The sequence below is a fragment of the Kogia breviceps genome, chromosome 5, assembly GCF_026419965.1.
Source record: "Kogia breviceps isolate mKogBre1 chromosome 5, mKogBre1 haplotype 1, whole genome shotgun sequence".
Classification (NCBI taxonomy): domain Eukaryota; kingdom Metazoa; phylum Chordata; class Mammalia; order Artiodactyla; family Physeteridae; genus Kogia; species Kogia breviceps.
The window spans coordinates 40,164,030-40,176,182 of NC_081314.1; the positions used below are offsets into that span (position 1 = coordinate 40,164,030).

Below are 12,153 nucleotides of genomic sequence, written 5' to 3' on the forward strand. Positions count from 1 at the left end.
TTTTATAACATAATTTTAATGGCTGTGTAACATCACCCTGTACGATGTGTTGTTGATTATCTAGCCAACTTTGTAAACGTTTATGCTTCCCCTGGTGATTGCTGTCATACACACTGCTGCCATGAATGTCACTGTAAATACCGATGCTGTGGCATTTATGGCAGTGGTCACCCGAGCCCTGTGTGCGCCAAACCTGTGACAGTCATCAGAGTTGGAACTTGTGAAGCCAAATCTGGCCCTTATATGCTGACGAATTGAATCTCAGAGACAGAGGTTTGGGTGAAGTAGAAAAGAATAGCTTTATTGCTTTACAAGGAAAAGGGGGCCACAGGTGTGCCCCCTTTGAGACGTGCCTTCAAAACTGTGTGTCCGAACTTGGAGGGGGTAGTGAGGAGTTTTATAACAATGGTTCAAAGAGGAGGGTGTGGTCAGCTCGTGGACATTCTTCTGATTGGTTGGTAGGGAGGTAAGCGGGAGTCAGCATCATCAACCTTCTTGTTCCAACAGGTCTGGGGTCTACATGCCTGTGTGCAGCATACCTTTAACTTCTCCCACCTGGTGAGTGTTTCAGTATCTGCAAAACAGCTCAAAGATATTGTGATGTGTATCCCTTGAGGGGGGACCAGCGCCCTGCCCTGCCCCAAGGCTGCACTGTTGTGTCTTGACTGCTGCTCCCTTGTCTCTGCATCCCCTCCCTTCCCTGATTAGCAACTGTTTGAACCTGCCCTTTGGAACTCAGGGGAGGTCATGTAGGCTGAATGAAACCTATTTCCTGCAAACAAGAAATGGGGGACACAGAAAGGCTTTTGTGCCCAGGAGCCCCACAGGGTCCTGCTCGGTTTCACCTGGTTGATGCAGCCACCATCAATTTCTTACACTGCATTTCCTGATATTCTTAGATTCCTCAGCCTCAAGATCAAAGTCCAGAGTGGATCTCAGACATTTCAGTTCTTTTGAAAGCCTGGAAGGTCAGGAAAGTGCAGAAAGGTTCAGAATGGTGAGAGGGTATTTATACCGCTCAGATAAATTGTGCTGATCACTATGTTCCTGGGGTTACAGGTGCTGTCCTTGTGACCCCCTCAGAAACTTCTAGTAATTATCTGAGGATCCTGTGGCTCCTCTGAGAAATGCTATTGTCCTTAACATATCTCCCCAGCATTCCCTTGTCTGTCCCAGCAAACAGTCATACTCACCTCACCTTGAAAGAAATAAACATTTCAGGTCTTTTCATGAAAGTCTTCCTTTATCCATCTCTTGAATTAGATAAGTCCTTTCTTCTAGCTATTAAAGTTAGCCTGTCCTATCTTTTTTTTTATACATCACTGTAGTCAGTTTAATTCATTACTGTTCTTAGACTCTCTGCCATGCCCTAATCATACTCCACATTCTGGGATTTATGGAGTTTAATACAAGGAAAACATTCTTGTTTGCTAGGACTGATTGTCATCTGATAGACATGGTACCAACATACCAATTGCTGAAATATTGAAATGCATTAGTACAGATTAATAGTTTCTGCCACTATGTCCCCTTAAAGGGCCCCCATTCACCCCTGAACTTCCTCCCACTCCCACTATGCCCTGGCAAAGCCCAGCCCCCTCTCTGAAATTTCTCTGCCATCCAGCTCCTCAGTGATGCTATACAGTAGGTCCCCTAATGCAAACCTTCAAGTTATGAACTTTCACAGATGTGAACATGAGTTCGCCTGTCCAATCACGTAAGTTAGTTCATATGTCTGGTGTATATTGTCACATGTGTGCATCCTCTACAAGTGGTTGTGCTTTTGTGTACTTTACCGAACAGTGCTGTAGAGAGTACAGTAGTACAGTGTCTTTATTTCAAGCCCAGAACCTGTGCCATCCACATCAGGCGTGAGTGACGCTGCAGCTTCCCCTCCGTCCCCTATTGCTAACGATCCTCACCTCTGCCATCTCACACCTCCCCTCCCTCCTCCAGCCAGTAACTCTTCTTCTTCTTCTTCTTCTTCTTCTTCTTCTTTTTTTTTTTTTGCATGCCTGGTCCTTATTTTCCAGCCCAATGGTCACTTCCTAATGAATACTTTAAAAATTTTTTTTAAATTTATTTATTTATTTTTTATATAGCAGGTTCTTATTAGTTCTCTATTTTATACATATTAGTATATACATGTCAATCCCAATCTCTCAATTCATCCCACACTCCCCATCACCACTTTCCCCCCTTGGTGTCCATAGGTTTGTCCCTACATCTGTGTCATTTCTGCCCTGCAAACTGGTTCATCTGTACCATTTTTCTAGATTCCACATACATGCGTTAATATACGATATTTGTTTTTCTCTTTCTGACTTACTTCACTCTGTATGACACTCTTTAGATCCATCCACGTCTCTACAAATGACCCAATTTTCTTCTTTTTTACAGCTGAGTAATATTCCATCGTATATATGTACCAAATCTTCTTTATCCATTTGTCTGTCGATGGACATTTAGGTTGCTTCCATGACCTGGCTATTGTAAATAGTGCTGCAATGAACACTGGGGTGCATGTGTCTTTTTGAATTTTTCTCTGGCTATATGCCCAGTAGTGGGATTTCTGGGTCATACGATAATTCTATGTTTAGGTTTTTAAGGAACCTCCATACTGTTCTACATAGTGGCTGTATCAATGTACATTCCCACCAACAGTGCAAGAGGGTTCCCTGTACTCCACACCCTCTCCAGCATTTGTTGTTTGTAGATTTTCTGATGATGCCCATTTTAACTGGTGTGAGGTGATACCTCATTGTAGTTTTGATTTGCATTTCTCTAATAATTAGTGGTGTTGAGCAGATTTTCATGTGATTCTTGGCGATCTGTATGTCCTCTTTGGAGAAATATCTATTTAGGTCTTCTACCCATTTTGTGATTGGGTTGTTTGTTCATTTTAATATTGAGCTGCATGAGCTGTTTATATATTTTGGAGATTAATCCTTTGACTGTTGATTCATTTGCAAATATTTTCTCACATTCTGAGGGTTCTTTTCATCTTGTTTATAGTTTCCTTTGCTGTGCCAAAGCTTTTAAGTTTCATTAGGTCCCATTTGTTTATTTTTGTTTTTATTTCCATTACTATAGGAGGTGGATCAAAAAAGATCTTGCTGTGATTTATGTCAAAGAGTGTTCTTCCTGTGTTTTCCTCTAACAGTTTTATAGTGTCCAGTCTTACATTTAGGTCTTTAATCCATTTTGAGTTTATTTTTTGTGTATGGTGTTATGGAGTGTTCTAATTTCATTCTTTTACATGTAGCTGTCCAATTTTCCCAGCACCACTTACTGAAGAGTTTGTCTTTTCTCCATTGTGTATCCTTGCCTCCTCTGTCATAGATTAGTTTACCACAGGTGCGTGGGTTTCTCTCTGGGCTTTCTATCCTGTTCCATTGATCTATATTTCTGTTTTTGTGCCAGTACCATATTTTCTTGATTACTGTAGCTTTATAGTATAGTCTGAAGTCAGGGAGTCTGATTCCTCCAGCTCCGTTTTTTTTCCCTCAAGACTGCTTTGGCTATTTGGGATCTTTTGTGTCTCCATACAAATTTTAAGATTTTTTGTTCTAATTCTGTAAAAAATGCCACTGGTAATTTGATAGGGATTGCATTGAATCTGTAGATTGCTTTGGGTAGTATAGTTTATCACAATATTGATTCTTCCAATCCAAGAACATAGTATATCTCTCCATCTCTTTCTGTTATCTTTGATTTCTTTCATCAGTGTCTTATAGTTTTCTGAGTACAGGTCTTTTACCTCCTTAGGTAGGTTTATTCCTATGTATTTTATTCTTTTTGTTGCAAGGGTGAATGGGATTGTTTCCTTAATTTCTCTTTCTGATCTTTCATTGTTAGTGTATAAGAATGCAAGAGATTTCTGTGCATTAGTTTTGTATCCTGCAACTTTACCAGATTCATTGACTAGCTCTAGTAGTTTTCTGGTGGCATCTTTAGGATTCTCTATGTATAATATCATGTCATCTGCAAACTGTTACAGTTATACTGCTTCTTTTCCAATTCCTATTCCTTTTATTTCTTTTTCTTCTCTGATTGCCATGGCTAGGACTTCCAAAACTATGTGGAATAATAGTGGTGAGAGTGGACATCCTTGTCTTATTCTTGATCTTAGAGGAAACACTTTCAGTTTTTCACCATTGAGAATGATGTTTGCTGTGGGTTTCTCATATATGGTCTTTATTATGTTGAGGTAGGTTCCCTCTATGCCCACTTTCTGGAGAGTTTTTATCATAAATTGGTGTTGAATTTTGTCAAAAGCTTTTTCTGCATCTTTTGAGATGATCATATGTTTTTTATTCTTTGATTTGTTAATATGGTGTATCACATCATTTGATTTGCGTATATTGAAGAATCCTTGCATTCCTGGAATAAACCCCACTTGATCATGGTGTATGATCCTTGTAATGTGTTGTTAGATTCTGTTTGCTAGTATTTTTTGAGGATTTTTGCATCTATATTCATCAGTGATATTGGTCTGTAATTTTCTTTTTTTGTAGTATCTCTATCTGGTTTTGATATCAGAGTGATGGTGGCCTCATAGAATGAGTTTGGGATTGTTCCTTCCTCTGCAATTTTTTGGAAGAGTTTGAGAAGGATAGGTGTTAGCTCTTCTCTAAAAGTTTGATAGAATTCACCTGTGAAGCCCTCTGGTCCTGGACTTTTGTTTGTGGAATTTTTTTTTTTTCTTTTTTTTGTGGTACATGGGCCTCTCACTGTTGTGGCCTCTCCCACTGCAGAGCACAGGCTCCGGACGCGCAGGCTCAGTGGCCATGGCTCACGGGCCCAGCCGCTCTGCGGCATGTGGGATCCTCCCAGACTGGGGCACGAACCCGTGTCCCCTGCATCAGCAGGCAGATTCTCAACCACTGTGCCACCAGGGAAGCCCTGTTGGAATATTTTTAACCACAGTTTCAATTTCATTCCTTGTGATTGGTCTGTTCATATTTTCTATTTCTTCCTGGTTCAGTCTTGGAAGGTTATACCTTTCTAAGAATTTGTCCATTTCTTCCAGGTTGTCCACTTTATTGGCATAGAGTTGCTTGCATTAGTCTCTTAGGATGCTTTGTATTTCTGCAGTGTCTGTTGTAACTTCTCCTTTTTCATTTCTAATTTTATTGATTTGAGTCCTCTCCCTCGTTTTCTTGATCAGTCTGGCTAATGGCTTATCAATTTTGTTTATCTTCTCAAAGAACCAGCTTTTAGTTTTATTGATCTTTGCTATTGTTTCCTTTGTTTCTATTTCATTTATTTCTGCTCTGATCTTGATGATTTCTTTCCTTCTACTTACTTTGGGTTTTGTTCTTCTTTCTCTAGTTCCTTTAGGTGTAAGGTTAGGTTGTTTATTTGAGATTTTTCTTGTTTTGTGAGGTAGGATTGTATTGCTACAAACTTCCCTTTTAGCACTGCTTTTGCTGCATCCCATAGGTTTTGGATCATCATATTTTCATTGTAATTTTTCTCTAGGAACTTTCTGATTTCCTCTTTGATTTGTTCAGTGATCTCTTGGTTATTTAGTAACAGATTGTTTAGCCTCTGTGGGTTTGTGTTTTTTAAGTTTTTTTCCCCTGTGATTGATTTCTAATCTCATAGCATTGTGTTTGGAAAAGATGCTTGATATGATTTCAATTTTCTTAAATTTACTGAGGCTTGATTTGTGACCCAAGATGTGATCTATCCTGGAGAATGTTCCATGTGCACTTGAGAAGAAAGTGTAATCTGCTGTTTTTGGATGGAATGTCCTATAAACATCAATTAAATCTATCCGGTCTATTGTGCCATTTAAAGCTTGTGTTTCCTTATTAATTTTCTGTCTGGATGGTCTGTCCGTTGGTGTAAGTGAGGTGTTAAAGTTCCCCACTATTATTGTGTTACTGTTGATTTCCTCTTTTAGAGCTGTTAGCAGTTGCCTTATGTATTGAGGTTCTCCTATGTTGGGTGCATATATATTTATAATTGTCATATTTTCTTCTTGGACTGATCTCTTGATCATTATGTAGTGTCCTTCCTTGTCTCTTGTTACATTCTTTACTTTAAAGTCTATTTTATCTGATATGAGAATTGCTACTCCAGCTTTCTTTTGATTTCCATTTGCATGGAATATCTTTTTCCATCCCCTCACTTTCAGTCAGTGTGTGTCCCTAGGTCTGACTTGGGTCTCTTGTAGTCAGCATATATATGGGTCTTGTTTTTGTATCCATTCAGCAAGCCTGTGTCCTTTGGTTGGAGCATTTAAACCATTCACGTTTAAGGCAATTATTGATATGTATGTTCCTATTACCATTTTCTTAATTGTTATGAGTTTGTTTTTGTAGGTCCTTTTCTTCTCTTGTGTTTCCCATTTAAGAAGTTCCTTTAGCATTTGTTTTAGAGCTGGTTTGGTGGCACTGAATTCTCTTAGCTTTTGCTTGTCTGTAAAGCTTTTGATTTCTCCATCAAATCTGCTGAGATCCTTGCTGTGTAGAGTAATCTTGGTTGTAGGCTCTTCCCTTTCATCACTTTAAGTATATCATGACACTCCCTTTTGGCTTGTAGAGTTTCTGCTGAGAAATTAGCTGTTAACCTTATGGGAGTTCCCTTTTATGTTGTTGTTTCTCCCTTGCTGCTTTCAATAATTATTCTTTATCTTAATTTTTGTCAATTTGATTACTATGTGTCTTGGCATGTTTCTCCCTGGATTTATCCTGACTGGGACTCTCTGTGCTTCCTGGACTTGGGTGGCTATTTCCTTTCCCATGTTAAGGAAGTTTTTGACTGTAATCTCTTCAAATATTTTCTCGAGTCCTTTCTCTCTCTTCTCCTTCTGGGACCCCTATAATGTGAATGTTGTTGTGTTTAGTGTTGTCCCAGAGGTCTCTCAGGCTGTCTTCATTTCGTTTCATTCTTTTTTCTTTATTCTGTTCTGCGGCAGTGAATTCCACCATTCTGTCGTCCAGGTCACTTATCCATTCTTCTGCCTCAGTTATTCTGCTATTGATTCCTTCTAGTGTGTTTTTCATTTCAATTATTGTATTGTTCAACTCTGTTTTTTTGTTCTTTATTTCTTCTAGGTGTTTGTTCTTTAATTCTTCTAGGTCTTTGTTAAACATTTCTTGCATCTCCTCGATCTTTGCCTCCTTTCTTTTTCCGAGGTCCTGGATCATCTTTACTATCATTACTCTGAATTCTTTTTCTGGAAGGTTGCCTATCTCTTCTTCATTTAGTTGTTTTTCTGGGGTTTTATCTTGTTCCTTCATCTGGTATATAGTTCTCTGCCTTTTCATTTTGTATATCTTTCTGTGAATGTGATTTCTATCTCACAGGCTGCAGAACTGTAGTTCTTCTTGCTTCTCCAGTCAGTAATTCTTCTTGCCTGTTCACTCGGTGCCAGCCCTTGTATGCCAGCTGTTGTACTGCACTACTGTACCTTTCAAGGTACTGTACTGTAGGGTTAAATATGTCTTCTTTTTTTGTGTGTGTTTGTTTGTTTCTGTATTATTTGTGTGAAAACTGTTATAAAGCTGTTACAGTACAAGACTCTATAGCTGATTGTGTTAGTTGAGTACCTAGGCTAACTTTGTTGGACTTACAACCACATTGGACTTATGAACATGCTCTCGAAATGGAACTCATTTGTATGTAGGGGACTTACTGTAGCTATGACATTGTCCACACTGATTGGTTTCTGTCTCTGTCTTAAGATAAACAGACAGATGTGTGTGTGTGTGTGTGTGTGTGTGTGTGTGTGAATACCACCCTTTGCTTTATTCAAATTGGGATTTGAGTCTGTAACTATAAGTTTCTTGGAGAGAATCTACCTACTCTGGTGGTAGTGATATCATTGATTCCTACCACTTCCTCATGCTTTTACTCAATCCTTTACTGGAAGCCCTTTCTCAGATTGATGGTGGGTGATGAGGCCAATTGGCATCTCCATTATTTTTAGGAAAGCCTGAAACTGGTCTTTCCTGTTGATATTTCCCTCATTTTGGATACCAAATAGTTCAAGTCAAATAGAGCAGAAAGAAAGATGTGAGTGTGTGCATCTTTGTTACTCCAGTGGCCTTTCTAGGAATCAAGAGACAGAACAGTTGGGCAGAAGGGGAACTGGACTCTTGCTCTGGCTCTGCCATTCTGTCCCTTTTCCTCCCAGGGCATCAGGTGCAAGAGGACAGTGTAAACTGGGTTGTGCTGTGACCCCTCCAGGCACAGTGACATCAGTAAACAACCTCTTCCAAGCCATTTCCCCAGGCTTCCCCCTATTGGCAGCAGCTTTTGGCTTGATTGGGTTCTGTCTCTGACAAAGGGGCACATTTAATGGTTAGTCTTTATGAACCATAGTTAGGGTTAGGGCTAGGGTTAGGATTAAGGTTAGGGTTGTGTTTTGCTTCCATTCAAATAGGAATCTGTGGGACTCATTTTGCAGTTTGCTTGCTGACAGATCCCTCTGATTATGTTTTTGCTCCCCACCCATTACTGTTCATTGTACCGTTTCTTCTTCTAGTAAACTTCTGCATGTCTTTACATCTACTTTTATCAAGACTTAGAATTTCATTAATTAAATACTGAAAAATTTCATAAGCTTTCCATTTAAAGTGATCATCCGTAAATTGTGTTTAACTGAAAAGTCTTGTGTATTAATTGTGCCTGGTGTTTTGTTGATTAAGCAATTCTGTACCAGCACTAATCAGAGCTGCCTTATGTCTTTTGGCACTGATGAAGTTTGGCAAAATAGAAAAGATTATGACTCTAAGTTAATAGCAACACTCAAGCCAGAAACCTGGGTTTGTCCTGGTCTCACTCCTCCCTGTCATTCACTACTACATTTATTCAGTTGAAGTCCTGCCAGTTTCACCTCCTAAATCTTTCCTGGGTTCCACATTCTCCTCAAGTTCAGGCGCTTGTTATATCTTGCCTAGACTATCACTGTAGTCTTTGACTTGGTCTCCTTGCTGACAGATTGCCCTCTTAATTCAGCCAGGAGAATCCTTATGCTGAAAACCCATCAGCAATGCCCATCATGCACAGAATAAAGGCCCCACTAGTTAGCAGGGCATAGAAGTCTTTCTGTGTCTCTATTTTTTTCAACTTCATCACCTGCCGCTCTTCAATTTGAATTTAACACCAGAGGAATGCCAAGTGATGCATGGTTTTCTCTGTTCCTCACTTCCATGTTTTGGTCCATGACTTTGGCAAGAATATTTTGTTCACTTTCTGTATCCTAACTCACTGATCCTCAACCACACTTCAGCAGTTAGCTTGGCCTACTACCTCTTCCAGGAATTTTTGGGGAAATGTTTTCCCAGCACTGTTGAGAATTTCAATATTGTTCTATTGACAAGATCCATTCACGTGTATGCTCTGCACCATGACTCCACTAGCCCTAAGTGCTGTGGGGTCAGAGAGAGTTCTAACCTTGTTATCCTCAGACTCTATAGTTAGTACCTAGTCTAGAAAAAATTGCCAGGGCACCAGGCTGTAACCAATGAAGTTGAAGTTTTCACGGAAAGAGGTATGTTTGGTTTGGTTCCCTAGAAGCAGACTCTGAGCTGAAGATTCCTGTGAAATTGATTGATTAGGAAGTGGTCCTAGGAAAAGCTGGTGGGGGAGTGGGAAAGTGAGACAAGGAGTTGAAAGGAAGGAGGCCAGGTGAGGTTGTGCTGTTGAGTCTCACAGAGGGTAACTGTGGCTCAGTTCTGCAGGGTGTTCTGGAAACAGTCAGGGCCCTACCAGCAGTGAGGCAGAGGGGTGTTGATACACCCACTGTGCCAACATTGGCTCAGGTCTGTCTCTCCCCAAAATATAAACTCCCAGTCACTCAACTGCCCATGTAGATAGGTCAGTGGGGCTCAACATTTAGCATGTGTCAGAAAAACCTAGGGGGCTTATTAAAATACAGTTTGTGGCACTATTTCACCTTTTTATGGCTGAGTAATATTCCACTGTATATATGTGCCACATCATCTTTATCCATTCATCTGTCGATGGACACTTAAGTTGCTTCCATGTCCTGGCTATTGTAAATGGTGCTGCAGTGAACATTGGGGTGCATGTGTCTTTTTGAATTATTATTTTCTCCCAGTATATGCCCAGTAGTGGGATTGCTGGATCATATGGTAGTTCTATTTTTAGTTTTTTGAGGAACGTGCATACTGTTCTCCATAATGATTGTATCAATTTACATTCCCACCAACAGTGTAGGAGGGTTCCCTTTTCTCCACACCTTCTCCAGCATTTATTGTTTGTAGATTTTTTGATGATGGCCATTCTGACCAGTGTGAGGTGATACCTCATTGTAGTTTTGATTTGCATTTCTCTAGTAATTAGTGATGATGAGTATCTTTCCCTGTGTTTTTTGACCATCTGTATGTCTTCTTTGGAGAAATGTGTGTTTAGATCTTCTGTCTATTTTTTGATTTGCTTGTTTGTTTGTTCGATATTGAGCTGCATGAGTGTTTGTATATTTTGGAGATTAATCCCTTATCAGTTGCTTCATTTGCAAATATTTTCTCTCATTCTGAAGGTTGTCTTTTTGTCTTGTTTATGGTTTCCTTTGCTGTGTAAAAGGTTTTAAATTTCATTAGGTCCCATTAGTTTATTTTTGTTTTTATTTTCATTAATCTAGGAGGTGTGTCCAAAAAGATATTGCTGCAATTTATGTCAGAGAGTGTTCTGCCTATGTGTTCCTCCAAGAGTTTTATAGTGTCTGGCCTTACATTTAGCAACCCCACTCCTAGAGTTTCTGATTCAGTGGGTTTGGGTGGGATCCACGTTTGCATTTCTAATGAGTTCCCCCGTGATGTTGCTGCTGCTTGTCTGTGGATCACACTTTGAGGAGCACTAATTTAAGTTTACAGCAACCCAAGGGTCATCCTACAATAAATGTATGCATGCAGGCCCTTGGGAATGAAACACACCAGAAGCGGTCATCAAGGGATCCACAGAGACAAGGGTAGAGCGTCACCAGCACCTGCTTCTGGGGGTGGGCTCTGACTAATGTCCAAGAGGATTTGAGGTCTCGAGAGCAGAGAGCTGCTGGCCCCATTTATAATCCAAGTAACTCAGGTCCCAATTTACAGGACTGACTCAGCTGAGTATCCAAATTCAAACCAAACTTCACTTTGCCGTGCTTGAAAATCACACTTCCTAAACTATTTCTTTTTACCATCTTTGGTCATCTTTTATCCTTCCTCATTCAGTTCTGCTAAAAATATTTCCTGGAGGCACCACTGCTTTGTCTTATTGACATGTTTTTCTTCCCAGCTGAACCTTTGTGTGTTCTTTTATTATAATTGACCCAAATTTCAAAGTGTTGTTATTAGAAAAAGGTAGAGTTCAGTCCTGATAAGTATAGAAAAGAGAGTTGAGGCAATAAATCATGAAAATATGTACAGTGAAAGAAATAAATAGCCATCTACCAAAATTGCTAAATGAGCAAGAAAGAACCTAGAGGAACAAAACGTTGTTGATTTGTCAGACATTCTTTGAAAATAGGGAGGAATTTTTTGGCAATTGTGGGAATTATGGTCAAACCTTAAGGTATGTTTTTATTTTACTCAGAGAGTTTCCATCTCCTTTTCCTCCTGGTTGATTGAAAGAGTTCATGAAGCTCCCAGAGTCACCTAATGTTCACAAGAGGAGCTCATGCACTGGAAAACCTGTTTAACTTGGTGCTTTGAAATAAAGATGAAAGAGCTAAGTGTTTCGTGTTGTAATTAAATATAACATCATGCTGGAATGCTTGCAAAGGTAATAAATCATTTAAAAATCATGAAACGGTCCTTTCATTATACTTGATGTTCAGTAATTTAAGTCAAGTTCACAGAAACATACTGAGAACCTACTCGGTATAAAACTAATTCTGTCATGCCTAGAGTGTGGCCTTCCTTCATGGACCAGAAGGGAGGGAAGGGAGGGGGAATCCCCATGGAGAAAAGGAACTTTGTCCTTAGGACACTTCTTATGGGACTTCCTTGGTGGTGCAGTGGTTGAGAATCCGCCTGCCGATGCAGGGGACACGGGTTCTTGTCCCGGTCCGGGACGATCCCACGTGCCGCGGAGTGGCTGGGCCCGTGAGCCATGGCCGCTGAGCCTGCGCGTCCGGAGCCTGAGGCCACAACAGTGAGAGGCACGTGTACCGCAAAAAAAAAAAAAAAA

The 12,153-nt window shown here is 40.0% G+C and overlaps 1 protein-coding gene across 5 annotated transcripts in view; it reads left to right on the forward strand.

The window, feature by feature from the left end:
- The window catches only part of LRRC3B (leucine rich repeat containing 3B), a 98,711-nt gene that overhangs the window by 41,293 nt on the left and 45,265 nt on the right, over nt 1-12,153 (forward strand). Inside the window, exon 2 of one of the 5 annotated variants that reach the window (XM_067033893.1) lies at nt 508-558. The exons of the other annotated variants lie outside the window; for them this stretch is intronic. The gene's annotated coding sequence lies outside the window, so the exon portion shown is untranslated. The remainder of the gene's footprint in view (nt 1-507; nt 559-12,153) is intronic. 5 annotated transcript variants of the gene reach the window in all.